General features: G+C 48.6%; 1 long non-coding RNA gene across 1 annotated transcript in view; it reads left to right on the top strand.

The window, feature by feature from the left end:
• Nucleotides 1–11,599, top strand: part of LOC311427923 — a 235,641-nt gene extending 224,042 nt beyond the window's left edge. Inside the window, exon 2 of the long non-coding RNA XR_014687600.1 lies at nt 9,055–11,599. This is a non-coding gene — a long non-coding RNA (uncharacterized lncRNA). The remainder of the gene's footprint in view (nt 1–9,054) is intronic.
• The last annotated feature ends 6,634 nt before the right edge of the window (nt 11,600–18,233 follow it).

Genomic DNA, 18,233 nt, shown 5'->3' with positions numbered 1-18,233 from the left:
ATTTGCTAAAGGGAGCTCTGCAATGCCAGGGCACAAAGCTGGGTAACAGCACAAAGGTCTCAGAGGCCTTCAGTTGAAAGGGCCAAAAGGGTGAGCAGGCAAGGGCAGGGAGGTAGGGAGAGGTGGGCAGGGGCTGAGCTGGGCTGGTCAGTGCCCGGCAGAGGGCAACAGCAGCGTCAGGGAGCGGTGGCAGCATGCAGGGGAGGGCTCCCAGCAGGGCTTGGTGCTGCAGAGCCAGGGCTGCGCCAAGGGAGCCCAGAGCTGCAGGGGCAGGGGAGAGGAGGCCGAGGGCCAGGGCGGCTGCTGCAGGGGCAGGGAGCTCAGCATGGCCCTTGCAGCCCCCTGCCCTGGGCCAGCCTCTGCCCTTGGGCTCGGACCCGGCCTTGGCTCTGTTGGCAGGAACACTCTTGGCATGTTCTTCCTAGCCTCCCTTCGCCTGCGCACAGCTGCTGCCCACTCAGGCTGCTGCCACAAACGTGTCCTCACCAGAAGCACCACCCCTTGGGCTGCTTCTGCTGGCCTCCCCCACCCCACTGCCTTGATTCCTTGTCTCTGCTAGGCCCCAAATCCTGCACCAAAATGCATCCCTTGGCTTTCAGCACCCTCTCCCCTGCCGTGGTGGGACGTGTTTCCATTGGGCTGTCTACCAGACAATGTAATAAATACTATGAGCAGGACTAGAAGGGTCTTTTTTCCAGCCAGGGGAAGGCGGGGAGGAAAGGGACAATTTGGTTTACTGGACCATGTATATTTAATGGCCTGCCACAACAGACCCACAAATGTGTCAGGCTCCTCTGGACCACAGAATAGCCTAATGCCATCAAGCTAGAAAGAGGTAGAACCCACCTGTATTTATGGAGTGACAGGGGCATCCCAAGAGATAACTGTACTGGAGTCTACCTTGCTTGGCCTTCCACAGAACCCTTCTGTTGGGGGTTTGCTGAGGGCTGAAGAACAGCAGGTGCCAATGGCTACCATGGTGGCGCACCTGAGGTAGCGTCATGTTAACCGAGAGTCCCTGATTGCCATCCATGAGCTGGGTCATCGACTGGAGAGCCAAGGTGTAGGTGTAGAGCTTGGGAGCGTGGTTTAGTGATGGACTTGTCAGCACTAAGGTAAAGTTGCCTGACCTGGGTGACACGTCCCAGAGTAGTGTCAGGCACAATGCAATTCTTTTTGCCTTCTGCATCTATAGCACAGGAAGTAGGACTTTGCCCTACTCTATTGACTGGGCAGGTCTTTTCAGTTTACTCAATTTAGGTTTCTTTGTCTGGAAGGGGACAATTTCCCCAGTGAGGCCAATCTCATGGGTACAGCTACAGCCAATGAAGATATATTTCCTTTAATTTTCTTCCTGAGTTTTCCACAGAAGACCCAATAGACACTATGGATGTCCACATGTGTACTGAGATTCAGTCTGAATTTGTCAGGATCCAATGGTCATTTCAAATTTATTTTATTTTATTTTAGGTTTCATTTTATTTTATTTTATTTTATTTTATTTTATTTTATTTTATTTTATTTTATTTTATTGTATACTTTAATTCTTTCCCAAGGAACCCCTGAATTGTCTTAGAAAGGGTTTCATGTGCTGGGCTGGGCTGCACTTACAGGGACAAAGGCCAGTGCTGGCAGTGGAGGTGTCAGACCAGGAGGCTCTGCTTTTCCTCCCGATGGAGTCCTCCAAAGAAATCACCCTGCATGAATAGCAATAGGAGAATGATGCTCAAAACTGAAATGCAACAAAATTCAGCCTTTGAAATAAGAAAATATTTTTGTTATGTGCTTTGTGAAATCTTTTCCCTTAACAACGCCATAAAAGCTCTGCAATTAGCTGCACAAGGCATGAAGGCTTGAAGAATACTATCGAAGAGATGTTAGGAGTTTCTGCATTTTAATGTGTTCCATGGTGTATTTTGGTGCTCGGTCGATGAAGTTCAGGTACTGAGAGGAGAATGATGCAACTGCTAGAGAAAGTAAAGTCAGAAGGAAAAGTTGAAGTGACTTGGAGTATTAATGGGCCCCACTGAGGGCTGTTACTAACAAAGCCTCCCTAGGAACATGTTAGGGCATATAACTGCAGGCCATGACAGCAGACAGGAAAAGGCACTGTGTTGAGAAAAGTCTTTGTTTGTTTTGGTGATACAGAAGAGCCAAGGTCTGGCCCCAGCCTCTGGAACAGGAGATCCTGCACCACCACGTCTGGCTCAAGGCTTTTCCTGGGGTCTGTTGGATATGGTGGGCAGGGTGATGCCATGAGAAGAACAGTGGTATGACACCTCTGAGCTGCTGCTGTTGCATCCCAACCCAGCAGGCTCCTTGCGGCCTCTCAGCCAACCACACACAAGTCACCTCAGCAGCCTCTTCCAAGCCAGGGGCCTGCTGCTGGCCTTGCAGCTTCTTGGCTAGACACAGCCAAGCCTTGTGCCTGCTGCTGTGCAGTCATGGACTCAAGCAGAAGGGACAGGACAACCCATGTTGGGGCCTTCTTTCTGTCTGGGTCTTCCTGAGTCTCTAGGCAGAGGGGATCCCCCAGTCAGCACGCCAAGCAGGTGCCTTGACTTCTCAAAAGTCAACGGTGACCTTCGACCTTCTTCAGGCAGAAGTGACCTCACAGTCCCTTTCTGTGACACATTCCTGCTGCTGCCCTATCAAGTGCAAAAACAGAAGTGACCTCGCAGTCACTGCCACATTCACATTGTTCCTTCTGGGGCAGGAGATCCTGAGGCAGAGCTGAGCCCATCAGAGCATTCCCACCCATCTCCTCCTTGTGGTCCACAAGCTGCTCAGACCCATGACCCCTCACATCCATCTTTGCATGCCATGTGACTGCATTGCACCCTCACAGTTCTTGGCCTGCACCAAGGGCCAGACCCAGTATGGTACCTAAAGGTAAGGGTTAGGAAAGGGGCTGAAGATGAGGAAGTTAATGCACAGGAACAAGGGAATCAGCTGTTAGGTGCACGCATGGGATCAGGGACTAGGGCTTACCTTTCTGGGTTTGAGTTTAAAGAAAGATTTATTGGGATTATTTGGTGTTCTGCTTTGCGTATCAGGTCTGTGGTTAAAGTATGGAAAAGCTTCATGATTTAGGGTTTGTTTAGTTTTTCCAATAATTGTAGGCTTAAATTGAGCATTTAAATCTAGCGTTAAGGACAGGGATCAATGTAAGCAAGAGAGTAAGTGTAAGGGAAAGAGGCTATGTGCTGAGTTTTGGCTTCAATGCATACTTTGAGATCAGGCGTAGGAGTAGTCAATTCCTGTCTGGGTGTGGAGTGGCATTTAAATTTAGGAATTAAGTTTACTTTTTGAAGCTGGGGAATAGCCTCATATAACTGTTTTATGACACGGTTACAGCAGCTTCCACATAGCATGAGCCCTCTTACCTTTTACAAAATACTTAATTTCTACTGGATAATCCCCTATTCCCTCCTCCAAAACTCAAATTTCTCCTGACCAGGGCTTCTCCTGACCTCCCTATATCAGTTATATTCTTAGAGGCATCTTTCTGGTGGCTTTCATGATCTCAGAGTATCCATCACACCTCTGTTGGCTACTCTATTCCTGAAAAAAGTGGCATTTAATACACAATGGAAAAGGACACAAAAGTCCATCAGAGCACCCTGCACAATGTGCCCAGCAGCTCGGCACCATCACAAAAGTGCGGTTCCTCCCTACAAGTTTTCTTTCCAGAATGGCTCCTACGGCTCCAGAGTAAATTTACCCAGGAACTCAGTTCCCCAGTCCACACCACTCTTGCCTGCAGGTCCCATGTGTCTCTCCAACCCTCCCTTCTTCCCCTGCAGTAGTGGCACCTCACTGCAGCAGGTTGGTGCATCTCCAGGCTCAGGGATGTTTCCTGAGGGCGTGCCCCGTGTGGAGAGGAAGAGAGCAAGGTCATCTCCTGGGGCATGGCTGAGCACAGCCCAGCCATCCTGCACCAAGGACAGGTCCCTGCTCCCAGGCTGATGCACACGTGCAATGTGCACATTTCTCCATCATCCCAGCTTCACACAGGGACCTTCAGCCCTTTCCCAGTCACAATATTTGGCTACTTCTCCACCCACAGACATACCCTGCTTTCCATCTGGGGACTCAGGCAGGACTTTAAGGATCTGCTAAAGCCCTGGGTGTCCTTGTTTCTCACAGTTCTTTCTCCTGGCCCTCCCCACTGCACAGCAGTGCCTCTCAGGTGGCTCTCAGTGACACTTCAGAAGGGCTTTTGGGCTTCCTCAATTGTCCTGGTGCTTATTACCATCTTCCTGGCTCCTTACAGAGCTTAGAGGGAGTCTTCTTGTCCATCAGGGGCCCTGTACTGGCTCTGGCTGGGATGGAGTTAGTCTCTGCAGAGCAGCCCCTGAGGTGCTGTATTTTGGATATGTGACCAGAGCAGTGCTGGTAACCCACAGCTCTGGTCGCTGTTTTTGAGCAGTGTTTGCAGAGGATCAGGGCATTCTGTGGCTCACAATTTGTGAGTTTTACTTATTTTTGCAATTCTGCCTCCAATTCATCATGAAGAAGAGAAAGCAGCTGGCCAATAGGTGTTTATCTTCTGGATGTGTTGATCAAGGAGGTGTCCGTGGTGCCAGGAGATGGAGGACCGTGAAGCTGCAGGAGCCCTGCTCTCTTGCCTGGCAGATCCCCAGCACAGGGTGCCTGTGCCCCGCAGGGCCAGCCCCGCTCCCCAGGCCAGCACAAGAGGCCTGGCCCAGCCACAGAGCAGCCTGACCTGAGTTCTTTTCCATTCTCAGGAGCCTGATTTTCACACCCACTGTTTTCTCCTGCATGTAGAGGCAAGAGATCCTGGCAAAGGTTGGTGCTCTGGCCTAGCAAGAGCAGACCTGGGGGGGGTCTGGTCTAGGCCCCAGACTAGACCTGGAGCCCGTCATAGGTGCTGGAGTGGCGGCAGGACATGTCAGAGGTGTTGTAGTGGCTTCAGGGCCTGTCACTGGGCTTGGAGTGGCACTGACTGAGGCTCCCTTTGGAATTCCCTTTGGAATTGCCAAGGTGATAACCCCTCATTTTCAGCACTTCTGCAGTTTTTAAGGATTCTGCACGTGCTCAGGGGGGAAGTTCCAAAGCACTGGAGGTGCCCACTGCTCTAGGTGCCTGCCCAGATCCTCCCATGCTCCCTACCACTCCTAACTCTCCTGCCTTGGGGCAGGACTCTGAAGGGCATTCTTAACGAGATGTTTATCCTTAACCAAAAATTGAAACACATTCAGGAGACATCACAGTAGGACCATCCCATGGGTATCCAAAGCTTTGTAGAGCTAGTGTAATTAGCCTGGAGGAGAAGGGGGAGGTGAAGGAGAAAGAGAGAGTGCATAAGTGGAGAAGTGTCTCTTCCGTTTCTCCTCATGGATTGGCTCCCTAAAGCAAAAAGGGGAAGGGTGTAGTTCTTAAGAGTTTCTGAGTGATGGTTCCTGAGGTATGGAGGTGATGGCAATGCTCAGTACAAAGAACAGATTTGTCACATGACCAGTAATTTTCCTGACTCATAAGCCAGTGCTACACAACATAGCAAAATAACTTTATACCAGACCCAGAAATGATAAAGAGCACAATGGGAACACATGCAGCAAGTAATGTGCTATACAACACATTTCTGAAAACAAGCCCAACAGACCTGAGATCCAAAATGTCGACCTTGTGATCAGCAACTATTAAACTGGTCTAATGCTTATAACAATTTAACTTTAGCACTCTGTGGTAAGATCTGTCCTTATCTCAACCCTTTGTGCCCCACACTGGGTGCCAAAAAGACTGCTGTGGTTTAACGCGGCAGTTCGAGTACATGGAATTATTAGAACAAGTCTAGATCAAGGGGCTGGAGCACGTCTGCTATGAAGGCATTCTGGACAAGCTGGTACTGTTCAACCTGGAGAAGACAAGGCACGGGAGAGACCTTAGGGCAACCTTTCAGTACTTAGAGAGGACCTACAGGAAAGCTGGGGAGACAGTCTTTGGGGGTGTAGTGATGGGACAAGGAGAAATGATGTTAAACTAAAAGAGGGTAGGTTTAAATTAGATATATGGAAGAAATTCTTTCCTCTGAAGATAATGAGGCACTGGAATAGGTTGCCTGGAAAACCTGCGAATGTCCCATAACTGGAAGTGTTCAAGGACAAGCTGGAATGAACCCAACCTGTGATAAATTAGTGGGGGGTTTGTTCATTGTCTTTGAGGAATTTGGAGAAACTGCTGAAGAGATAAGGTTGTACAAATTAACGGCCTTGGTAAAGGGGAGGATTAAAGCAAGCAGATAACAGGAGGGAGTATTGGATACACATCCTTGAGTGAAACCAGACATCCTGTCTGCCGCTTCATTACCCCCACCTGAATACGAGCACAACGTGTGAACACCAGCAGAGGAACAACGACCCCCCCTCTCAACAATAAACTGCGCAGCCTCAGCCAGTTCAATAGGTCTCGATAAGCCGGAACTTCAATGCTGTAAAACAGCGACACTGGAAAGGGGAAGTTGCGTGCTGTTGCGGAGCGGAGACTCCCCAGCCGCCCAGCGCTGTTTTGCTTGTGTCTGCTTACTTGATTAATAAAATAATTACAATAGACCTGTAAATTGTGTGGTCTAATTTATAACAATTTGGTGCCGTGACTCGGATGAAGGCAATCTGATTGAAAGACCTTCGGAGGGGGCGCCCCGCTGATTTCAGCGGCCTTCGCTAGGACTACTTTCAATCAAACCCTTCACCGACGAACCCAAAATTAGACACAAGCAAATAAAACCGGTAAACCCCAGGCAACCTTTGTGCACGAAGCCCGAACGAAGACCCACGGGGTGGGTAAGTATAGGCCGGTGTTCCGTTCGGTTGGGGTTGGGTATCCCGGAGCACGACATTTGAGACGTCCAAGTGCGGACGAAGCGAGTGCGGACCCCTTGGTAGTGCGGTTCCCACCTCCCGCGAGGGACTGGGCCACGAAAAGGGGGAAGCGTTGTGTGTGTGTGTGTGAAGGTGCTCCGGAAGATGGGACAGAAGAAAAGTAAGCCTTCTGGCCCCATGAGGGAGGGATCCAATGCTGTAGGGATACCCTCTGTTCCTTCTGATAGTCCGTTAGGACAAATGATTAAGAATTGGGATGATTCCCCTTCTAGGCGGGGAAAGAGTAAAGTTAAAATGATTTATTATTGTATAGAAGTGTGGGGCAACAAGCCCATCAAAGGGGACAGCGTTTTCTGGCCCCCGTTCGGCTCCTTTGAGGATTGGGTATGCCAAGCCCTCAATATTTATGTTAACTCTAAGGAGCCCTTTAGTTTGGAAGAAAGTGAATATGCGCACCTCTGGATAAATTCAGATACGAGGACGCATCTATATCCTCTAAAAGAAAAAGGAGGGCGGGATAAAAAGAGAAAGGACTTAGAAGTCCCAACACCGCCCCCGCCCTATATTCCACTGCCCGCACCAACGGCTCCCGTCCTTAATGGACTCCCCGAATTAGCTAATCCAGGAGAATCGGAATCGGATCATGAAACACAGGGGCCGGTAACCAGAAGCAGGGCAAGAAATCAGAAATCTGCTTTAAGGGAGGGATTATATCCTCTACGAGAAATAGCGATGGGGGGACCCCAGCCAGGAATGGAATATGTGGCCATCCCCATTAACTCCGGGGATGTCCGAGATTTTAAGAAAAGGACAGGAGGACGGTAAGCAAGCTTTAATGGCAACTGGCATAGTGTTTGCAGCTGCTGAGGAATAATTCTAACTGGAATAATAACTGTACATTGTATATTGTATATATAAAAGCCCGGGCATTTTTGTTAAAGTATTCTTTTATTCATATGTTAATATGTAAATATGTAAATATAAGAACTGCCATTGAGGTGTATGTCTAAGGGAACAAAATTTGCCCAGGCATATTATCGGCTCATCAGGTTTAAATGTCCTCAGTGTAATTGTCAACAGGCAGTTAATTTACAGTGGTTTGATTTTATTTGTGTATCTATATATTGTGGATTTTGGAGGGATTGGGATTGACTAGTAAAGAGCTTCTAGGAAAACAGTGGAATATTAACCACTGTAGATTACAATAGGAAATGTTCAAAGCAAAGAAACCTCGAGGAAAAGCCCCCTAGGGTGTATACTAACACATTGGAGGGATATAGTGGGGTGAGAGTGTACAGAAAGTAAAAGAACTCTTATCAAATATTGTAATCAATGGTGGCCACTTTATAAACTAGAGGATGGAGCGGAGTGGCCCCTAAATGGAACTATTAATTATAACACCATATTACAGTTAATGTTGTTTTTTGTGGAAAGAAGGAAAATGGGATGAAATATGGTATATTGATTGATATGTTGTTTCAGTATCTTGGAGGGAAAAGGTATGGAATTAAGTTGGACTCTGACTGAGCCTTTGGTGTTGGTATTAGAAAAGTACGGGCTTGAGAAAGATAAAGGAAGTGTTAAAAGGGTTGCTGAAGGTGTTAAAGGTGTGGCATGTAGTATTTAACAGAGCTGTTTGAAATTGAATGAGCAGGGAAAGGTGATGTAGGCATTATCTAAGTAACAGTCTAGAAGTTTTGGTATATTTGCATATTTGTTGTGGTGTTTGTTCAGTTTCCCAAGCATCGGGGAGGGGGGACAGCCTGCTCCACCAGGGGCCTCTCCAGCAGCCGCAGGGGGGCTTCAGCTCCAGCGCCTGGAGCGCCTCCTCCCCCTCCTTCTGCACTGACTTTGGTGTCTGCGGGGGGGTTTCTCGCTCTCCCAACTGCTGTTGAGCAGCAGGGTTTTGTTCGTTTGTTTGTCTGTTTGTTTTCGTGGATGTGCTCTCACAGAGGCACGGACTGTGTTGCTCATGGCTTGGCTCTGGGCAGCAGTGGGCCCCTTTGGGGCCAGATGAAATTGTCCCTTACCTACCACGGGGAAGTTTCTGGGTTTTTCTCACGGGGGCTGCCACTGCAGTTTCCCCCCCCCCCCCCCCCCCCCGAACCTTGCCAGCAAACCCAATACACTGGGGCAGCTAAGTCATTACTGACTTGTAAAGCTTCAGGGATTAAATTAACTAATGAAACCCTAAATGTGATGGGGGTAGAAGGGACTGGGATAACAGTGCCACTTTTGGGGGGTACCAAGCTGAGACCAGGGGATAAAATGATCACTGGGCAATTATTGTATGTATCCAAGGCGGAAACTAACTTGTTGGGAAGGGATTTGATGATTAAATTGGGCATTCAACTAGTAAATTGTTAGACTGGAATAACAGTGTTATTAATGGAGTGCTCTCAGGCCCTGAGAGCAAACGTATATTCACCTCTGACTGGAAAGACTCTGAAATGGGGGTGGAAGCAACAATATAGGTGGACAATTTTACCTCAGGGGTTTACAGGGCCACCTATCTATTTGGGTAAATTCTAAAAAAGGTTTTGGAGCAATTACAACCTCCCAAGGAGGTATTAATGTTACAAATATGTGGATCATTTTAAGGAAAATCGATACTCCCCAATGGGAGAGAAATGCTGAATAAAGTGATAATGAGGCAAATATTAACTGTTTTACATCAGAAGAGTCATTGGGAGGTGCAAGCAATGTGTGATGTTGTTCTAAGAAAGCATGTCTGTGTAGAAATATATACTTTAGGGAAGCACACATGCAGAGGATGTACTATATGTCAAAAGGTAAATAAAAAAGGTCTTCTGTAACCTATCTAGAGGGGGACAGGAGCCAGGGCTTTGACCTTTCCAAAGTATACAGGTAGACTTTACTGAGTTACTTGTTTGTCCTAATTGACCATGTGACTGAATGAGTGTAAAGTTTTACTGCAAGGATTAAAGCAGGCCTTAGAGATTGAGTGGGATTTTCACAGCCCCTGGCACCCCTCCTCTTCTGGAAAGGTAGAGCGAATGAATGGTGAAATTAAGAAACAACTAACAAAACTTATGCTGGAAATTAAGGCTTCTTGGGTAAAATGCTTACCCCTTGCACTGTTAAACATATGGATGCAGCCCAGAACTGATGTAGGAATTTCTCCTTTTGAAATGCTATATGGTATGCCCTATGACTTGGAATTGCCACTTGATCACCCTCAATTCTAATGAAGACTTTGAAAGAGACTCTTTTTAACACCACGATGGGGAAGGCCCCTATGTTGTTTTGCTTACTACAGAAACAGCCCTTTGGACTGCGGAGAAAGGATGGACACATGCCAGCCGTGTTAAAGGACCCATCTGTGACGAGAAGTGGGAGATCGCTCCAGGAAACAAAGACCTGGAGCTCACATTGCGACAAACTCGATAGGTACCGTGGGTTAAGGTAGAGGCTCTCCCCTGAAGAACACTACTGCTGCCGAGAAGAACTAAAACCTCGTAGTTGGCTGCAACCCAACTGACGAGTGAGGCAGAGGAGTGAATAAGTGGGGAAAGAAATGGGCCTCAGCCATTCCTATCGGTATTTGGGGGTTCTCGCACTGATTTCATCCTGCATAGCGACTCAACACCACTCCCACCAACCTTTTAAATGGACTTTAAGTTGATTCGAAGATCAACAGGTTATTGCAACCCAGATAACATCGGGGGGGGGCCAAGCTTTACTTCTACACTATGTCAGCTGATCTCGAGGCCCCGATGCTGGGAATATATGGGATTTTATTTCTGCCCAAGTTCTAACCCGGGAAAGGGGTACTGTAAATGCCTGAACGTGTATTACTGTGCATACCAGGGGTGTGAAACCATTGCTACAGACTGGACACTTGGGGCTGGTCGGGATAAATTCTTACAAGTGGGATATGGGCTGCAAAGTTGTAACCAACAATTGGATCCCCGTTACAGGTGGTGAGGGCATGGTATAGGGTATACAGGAACCTTCCACGGAAATAAAGAAATTTGCAAGGTTCTATATATAAATATAACAAACTCGGACGATACTAGCTGGATACTAGGAAAAATGTCAGATTTTACGAACACGGAACAGATAGGGGAGGACTCATCCTAATAAAGAAGGGAAAACCCGAGACTTCCAAGGTAGTCGGGCCTAATAAAGAGTTACTAGGGGAAGGTTTGGTTGTCCAGACTGTAAATATACCTGGGACTGCCCAACCTACTACAGTGTTTTCTAATAAGTTGACAGAGTTATCCTTTCCCACACTGCTTCCAAGCATTGTGAAAAAAAAAAGAAAGGGGTTGTACCCAAGGAGATAACTGAAGGGTACTGGCTATGTGTAAGTGTTAAGCCCCCATATTCAAATTCTTCCAAGTGCAATTGGAGTCAGGAAATCGGGATAACTTTGACCCAAGTTACGGGAAAAGGTAGATGTATCGGCACAGTTCCAAGAGATAAAAATGATCTGTGCCATGCCACTGAAAATAAATAAATAAATAAATAAAAATAAGAATGGACCAAACACATAAATGGTTAATTCCTGCAAATAACACTAGGTGGGTATGTTCATTGTTGGGAGTCACTCCTTGCCTATCTTTAAAATTGTTTAACACATCTCATGATTTTTGTGTACAGGTGGTCATTATACCAAGGATTCTATACCACACTGAAGAGTATATGTATACCCATCACACAGTGGCTGAATACCATCTGGTAAAGATCATACTGGGGTGGTAAGAGATACAATGACTAAATTGCGGGAAGGATTAGAAAAATGTAAAAGGGAAAATGAGGCTCATCAGAATTGGTATGAATCCTGGTTTAATTACTCACCTTGGCTTACTACCCTGCTATCAACCATAGCAGGGCCCCCTTGTTGTTACTTATATTAACACTGACTTTTGGACCATGTATATTCAATCAAGTAATCGCAATTGTGAAAAGTCGATTAGAAGCTGCTCATCTTATGCTTGTGCGTGCTAAGTATGAATCTCTTGAGCAGGAGAAGGAAGACACAGAAACTTTAATGCTCAGCAAGCAAATATTGCAAAAATTCAATGAACAAAATATGTTAGAAAAAGAAAAAGGAGGGATTGTGATAAATTAGTGGGGGGTTTGTTCATTGTCTTTGAGGAATTTGGAGAAACTGCTGAAGAGATAAGGTTGTACAAATTAACGGCCTTGGTAAAGGGGAGGATTAAAGCAAGCAGATAACAGGAGGGAGTATTGGATACACATCCTTGAGTGAAACCAGACATCCTGTCTGCCGCTTCATTACCCCCACCTGAATACGAGCACAACGTGTGAACACCAGCAGAGGAACAACGACCCCCCCTCTCAACAATAAACTGCGCAGCCTCAGCCAGTTCAATAGGTCTCGATAAGCCGGAACTTCAATGCTATAAAACAGCGACACTGGAAAGGGGAAGTTGCGTGCTGTTGCGGAGCGGAGACTCCCCAGCCGCCCAGCGCTGTTTTGCTTGTGTCTGCTTACTTGATTAATAAAATAATTACAATAGACCTGTAAATTGTGTGGTCTAATTTATAACACAACCCAAACCATTCTATGATTCTATGATCCCATGTTTCTATGATTATCTATGACACTGCTACCATTGACCGTGTTAAGCCCATGAAGACATAAAACCTTCAGAATTCTCCTGGTCAGTCCTCAGGTTTCTTAGAGGTAGTGTGAGAAGGGTTAGAGAGGTGCTGGTGGAGCTGCTGACATTGTCATAAGACCTATCTCAAAGACCTTGGAAAGGGCAGGTTGATCAAAGACGTTCCTCTGTACTTTGAAAATGCAGATGTCAAATTCATCTTCTACTAGAAGAGCAAGCAGAAGGATGATTAAGCCTAACCAAGGAGTAAAACACCAGCCTTAAGCCTAGCCCTCCACCAAGAACTGAACTCTAACCCACAAAGCTTGCTCTTCCCCTACCCCTTGAGCAGGCATCTTGAGCAGAACACTGATCCCTCCCTTAAAGGCCTACCATTCCCTTAACCCTAGAAGGTGACCTCTAATGCCTAAATGTTAATCTGAACACATAACTCCCAAAGCCCTCCACCATGCACACAACACATCTCAGCTTCAACCCCACTTCTACACCTAACTTCAGCTGCTTGTCCCCTTGGGGTAGAGCAGGAACTGTGAAGTCCTGCAGCAGTCACTCAGCATTGGAAGAGGCATGTGAGGTGATAGGTATCTGATCAGATCAGAGGCCACAAGGAGGAGCTGGCTGGGAATGCTGGGATGAGGTCAGGTGTGCCTCAGGATGTACTGGGCCTGCAGGAGGCACATGGTTGTGAGGCTGGGAGGTCACTTCTGTCTCTGGCTCTGATGGACCTGCATGAGGAATGTGGCACAGTTAGGGACTGTAAAGGCCAGAAGCATGCACATGGCATTGAAGATGATGGTGAGGCATCTTCTGTTCTGGTCAGGTGATAGACCACAGGAAGGCTGATGGGATGGGAGTCATGCTTGAGGTATAGTTTGTGAGAGCATAGATTCAGAGAATGGCTCCTGTTGGAAGGGACTTTAAAGATCACCTATTGCTAACCCCCTGGCCATAAACAGGGATGCCCCCCATGAGATCAGGTTGCTCAGGGCCCTTTGCACAGGAATCCCTTCCTCTGTTGCACCAACTACATCTCTCAGCTTGGTGTCATCTGCACACTTGCTGAGGGTGCACTCGACCCCACTGTCTATGTCACTAATAAACATATTAAACCGTACAGGTCTGAGGATAGATCCCTGAGGTACAAGACTCATCACCAGCCTCCACTTGGACATAGAGCCATTGAGCACCACTCTCTGGGTGTGACCTTCAGGCCAACTCCTTACCCACTGAATGGTTCACCTTTCAAATGCATATCTCTCTGATTTGGAGATCAGGATGTCATGTGGGACCATGGCAATGGTCTTACAGAAGTCCAAGTAGATGACATTGGTCGGTCTTCCCTTGTTGTCTGATGTGGTCACTCCATTGTAGAAAGCCACCAGATTGGTCAGGCAAGATTTGTCCTTTGGTGAAGCCATGCTGGCTGCCTGAGATCACCTCTTTGTGCCTTGACATCATCTCTTTGTGCCTTGAGGCTCACCATTCAGTAGTTCCCTGGGTTATCCTTTCTACCCTTTTTAAAAATGGGAGTGATATTTCCCTTTTTCAAGCCACCAGGGACTTCACACAACTGACAGGACTCTTCCAATATGATGGAGAGAGGCTTGCCAACTGCATCAGCCAGTTCTCTCATGACGACGGGATGCAAGTCATCAGGTGCCATAGACTTGTGCTTGTTGAGTTCCATCAGGTGGTCTCAAACCTGCTCTTCACTTAGAGTGGGTGGGAATTTGCACCTCCAGCCTCCATCCATGGGTTCAGGGAAATGAAAGACTTGGGAAGCCTGACTGGCAGGGAAGACTGAGGCAAAGATGTTGTTGAGTCCCTCAGCCTTCTCCATGTCTGTCATTACCAGTCCACCCTTCTCATTCATTGCAGGGGGTACACTCTCCTTGGCCTTTATTTACCGAGTGATGTATCTCTAGAATGTCTTCTTATTATTCCTTGCATCCCTTACCAAGATGAGGCTTACTCACCCAAATGCCTTCCGTGGACACTAGTATTAAAATGCTCTATTTATCCCTCGATTTTTTGGCAGACCTAAATAAAATGCTAAACTACAGAGCTTGCCTATACCCTAACCACAGAAGAACACCAAACGTTCCCAAAAAACCTCTGTTTACTCTCTAACCCAGAAAAGTGAGTCCTAGTCCCTAAGGGACTAGGGAGATACGAGCTCGGCTTCAGGATCTCCTGCCCCAACAGGAGCAATGTGACTGTGGCAAGGACTGTGAGGTCACTTCTGTCTCTGCACTTGATAGGGCAGCAGCAGAAACGTGTCACAGAAAGGGACTGTGAGGTCACTTGTGTCTGGTGGTGGCAGATCACGCTTGGCTTCTCCCTGGGAGCTGCACTTTTGGGCTGACATCTGGCAGTGGCCCTGCTAGGCCAGCACAAGGCACCTGCCTGGCATGCTGACTGTGGGATCCCCTCTGCCTCCAGAGCCAGGAGGACCCAGACAGAAAGAAGGCCCCAACATGGGTTGTCCTATCCCTTCTGCTTGAGTCCATGAGTGGGCAGCAGCAGGCACAAGGCTTGGCTGTGTCTCCACAAGAAGCTGCAAGGCCAGCAGCAGGCCCCTGGCTTGGAAGCTGCTGCTGAGGTGACTTGTGTCCGGTTTGTGACTTGTGTCTTGGCTTGGACTGGCGCACGCTTCGTTGGGTTAGAAACTGGCTGGATAGCCGGGCCCAAAGAATTGTGGTGAATGGAGCCAAGTCCAGTTGGAGGCCAGTCACTAGTGGCATCCCCCAGGGCTCGGTGCTGGGGCCAGTCCTCTTTAATATCTTCATCGATGATCTGGACGAGGGCATCGAGTGCACCCTCAGTAAGTTTGCAGATGACACCAAGTTAGGTGCGTGTGTCGATCTGCTTGAGGGAAGGAAGGCTGTGCAGGAGGATCTGGATAGGCTGGACCGATGGGCTGAGGTCAACTGCATGAAGTTCAACAAGGCCAAGTGCCGGGTCCTGCACCTGGGGTGCAATAACCCCAAGCAGAGCTACAGTCTGGGAGATGAGTGGTTGGAGAGCTTCCAGGCAGAGAAGGACCTGGGAGTGATGGTGGATAGTCGGCTGAATATGAGCCAGCAGTGTGCTCAGGTGGCCAAGAAGGCCAATGGCATCCTGGTTTGCATAAGAAACAGTGTGACCAGCAGGGCTAGGGAAGTGATCGTCCCCCTGTACTCGGCTCTGGTGAGGTCGCACCTCGAGTACTGTGTTCAGTTTTGGGCCCCTCGCTACAAGAAGGACATTGAGGTGCTTGAGCAGGTGCAGAGAAGGGCGACGAAGCTGGTGAGGGGCCTGGAGAACAAGTCCTACGAGGAGCGGCTGAGGGAGCTGGGCTTGTTCAGCCTGGAGAAGAGGAGGCTCAGGGGCGACCTTATCGCTCTCTATGGGTACCTCAAGGGAGGCTGTAGCGAGGTGGGGGTTGGCCTGTTCTCCCACGTGCCTGGTGACAGGACGAGGGGGAATGGTCTAAAGATGCACCAGGGGAGTTTTAGGTTGTATGTTAGGAAGAACTTCTGTACTGAAAGGGTTGTGAGGCATTGGAACAGGCTGCCCAGGGAAGTGGTGGAGTCACCATCCCTGGAAGTCTTCAAAAGACGTTTAGATGTAGAGCTTAGTGATATGGTTTAGTGGGGACTGCTAGCGTTAGGTCAGAGGTTGGACTCGATGATCTTGAGGTCTCTTCCAACCTAGAAATTCTGTGATTAGGAAAGGCTGCTGTGGAAAGGATTAAGGGCTGTGACTAGACTGAGAGTCCCAGCAGAATCCAGATCTTTGTGCCCATGGCTATGGCTGTTGTCTCTGCCACTGAGGCCTTTGAGGAGACAGTTGATCTTTAAAGCACCAGGGCCTCATTACCTCCTCGCCCCCACCCATGAAGCAGGCAGGAGTCATACCATTCTCCTGCACTTGGCCATGCACATCCCCATCTGCTACTGCCCCACAAAGAGCCCTGAGCAACCTGTAAAGGAAAGGATCTCCCTTCCGAAGCACTTGGAGTCGAGGCCTGGCCCTTGTGCTTGGTGACACACATACAGTTTTTCTACACATCAATGTCATCTTCACATTGCCTTTGTCTCCTTGACATCACTGCCTCCAGGGTTCTGCTCTAATGAGATCTGTGTGAGTGCTGGCCCTCAGGGGGACACTGCAGGAAACTTGCCTCTGACTTGGACTTCAGCAGAGATGTCTTCAATTGTCTCTGAGTGCCTGAGGTTCGTGGGCTCATCAGCAAAGCCCCCAGAGGGGTGATTGCAGTGCCTTGGGCTGGTGCTGTGCTGCTGAGCTGGGCCAGGCTCGTGGGACAGAGAGAGCTCGTGGCAAGAGGGCCGTGGTGCAGAGAGACAGCTGTGGCCAGGAGCAGCTCCTCTGCACAGCACAGCAGGGCTGGAGGCTTTGACCACAGGTGAGAGGAGAGAATGAGAGAGGGCTTGGAGGCACTGAGGAGTGCAACAACAGAGGACAGCGTGTGGCAGGACACATTTGCAGGCTCTTGACACCATGAGGCTCTGGCAGCAGGGCCATGCAGGTGGGGTTGCCAGAGGGGTCATCTACAGCTAGCACATCTGATGCCTGATAGCATCTGTGAGGATGGGTCTTATTCTACCTGTAATGTGGCATAGAAGATGTTTTAGAGAATGTTATTTTTGAGGGGTCATTTTAGCAGGAAGACCGAGGCTTGGTTTATCTGAAATGGAATACTTGCTTCAAGTGAAGGTTTGAGGTTAAGCAGGAGTAGTGGATTACAGTCAAGGTGAGGAGTAGCAGTTAGGGGTTAGAAACAAAGTAAGAGTCTGAAGGGAGTATTCTCAGAGTCAGTGTTGCAGCAGCATCAATATTACCTGAACCCCCTTACCTTTTCACAATTGTTACTTTATGATGGCCAAGCCATCCAATGGATCCAGGGTAACTTTTAATCCAGGGTAACATTTCCCAGGTCCTCATGCATGCTTCAGTTTCCCACAGGCATCTTGGAAGCAGTGACCACATCTGTGTAGAAAACTTAAAGCAGCCCTGAAGGATAACGTCAGACAAAAGCTGACACCTCTGACATGACAACTCCTATCCAAGACCTCTTCCTCTTTGGGGCCTACCAGGTACTTTGGAAGAGTGGATCTCACAGCCTACAGTGCAAAGCACGTGTCTTCTGCTGGCCTGTCACAGGCACTGGCAAATGTGAGCCTAATGGCAGAGATCTCAGCCAGGACTCAAGGGATGACCTGTCGGCTACTTCAGAAAGAGCTCAACTCACAATCCTCTTTATGGACATTCACTTAGGACTGGATTAGGAATTTCTGAAGCACGACTGACCTCATAACAACAGACCTACAAAACACCCCCTTTTTGGGCCAGGACCTGCCCATCTAGAAGTAATCTGGCTGTGATTCTTGCAGCACTGCTGCTGGGCTCCCAGCCTCTCTGATGCACAGGAGCCATTTCTGTGCCAGTCCTGTAAGGTGTTAGGGCAGGAGAGTCCTTGCAGGCAATGCTCCAGCCCCGTGCCTGTTGGTGGTCTCTGAGCTCCTTGCTCAGAGCACAGATCACACTCACATCCAGAAGCCCTGTGCCTGAAGCTGGCCTAGAAGACACTCAGGGAAGCGCCCTCCCAGCCCAGCCCCAGCCCCAGCCCCAGCCCCAGCTGGCAGTGCTGCTCTGCAGAGAAAGGGGGTTGTGGTGCCCGGGGCACGGGGGCACTTTGCAGGGCCGTGCTGGGCAGGCTGGGAGGCAGACCCAGCTCATGGGGTCACTGCCATTGCCCCAGGGCTGCAAGGAA

Source organism: Aythya ferina (assembly GCF_964211825.1).
Source record: "Aythya ferina genome assembly, contig: HAP1_SCAFFOLD_29, whole genome shotgun sequence".
Lineage (NCBI taxonomy): Eukaryota > Metazoa > Chordata > Aves > Anseriformes > Anatidae > Aythya > Aythya ferina.
This window is presented reverse-complemented; position numbering and strand designations above follow the sequence as displayed.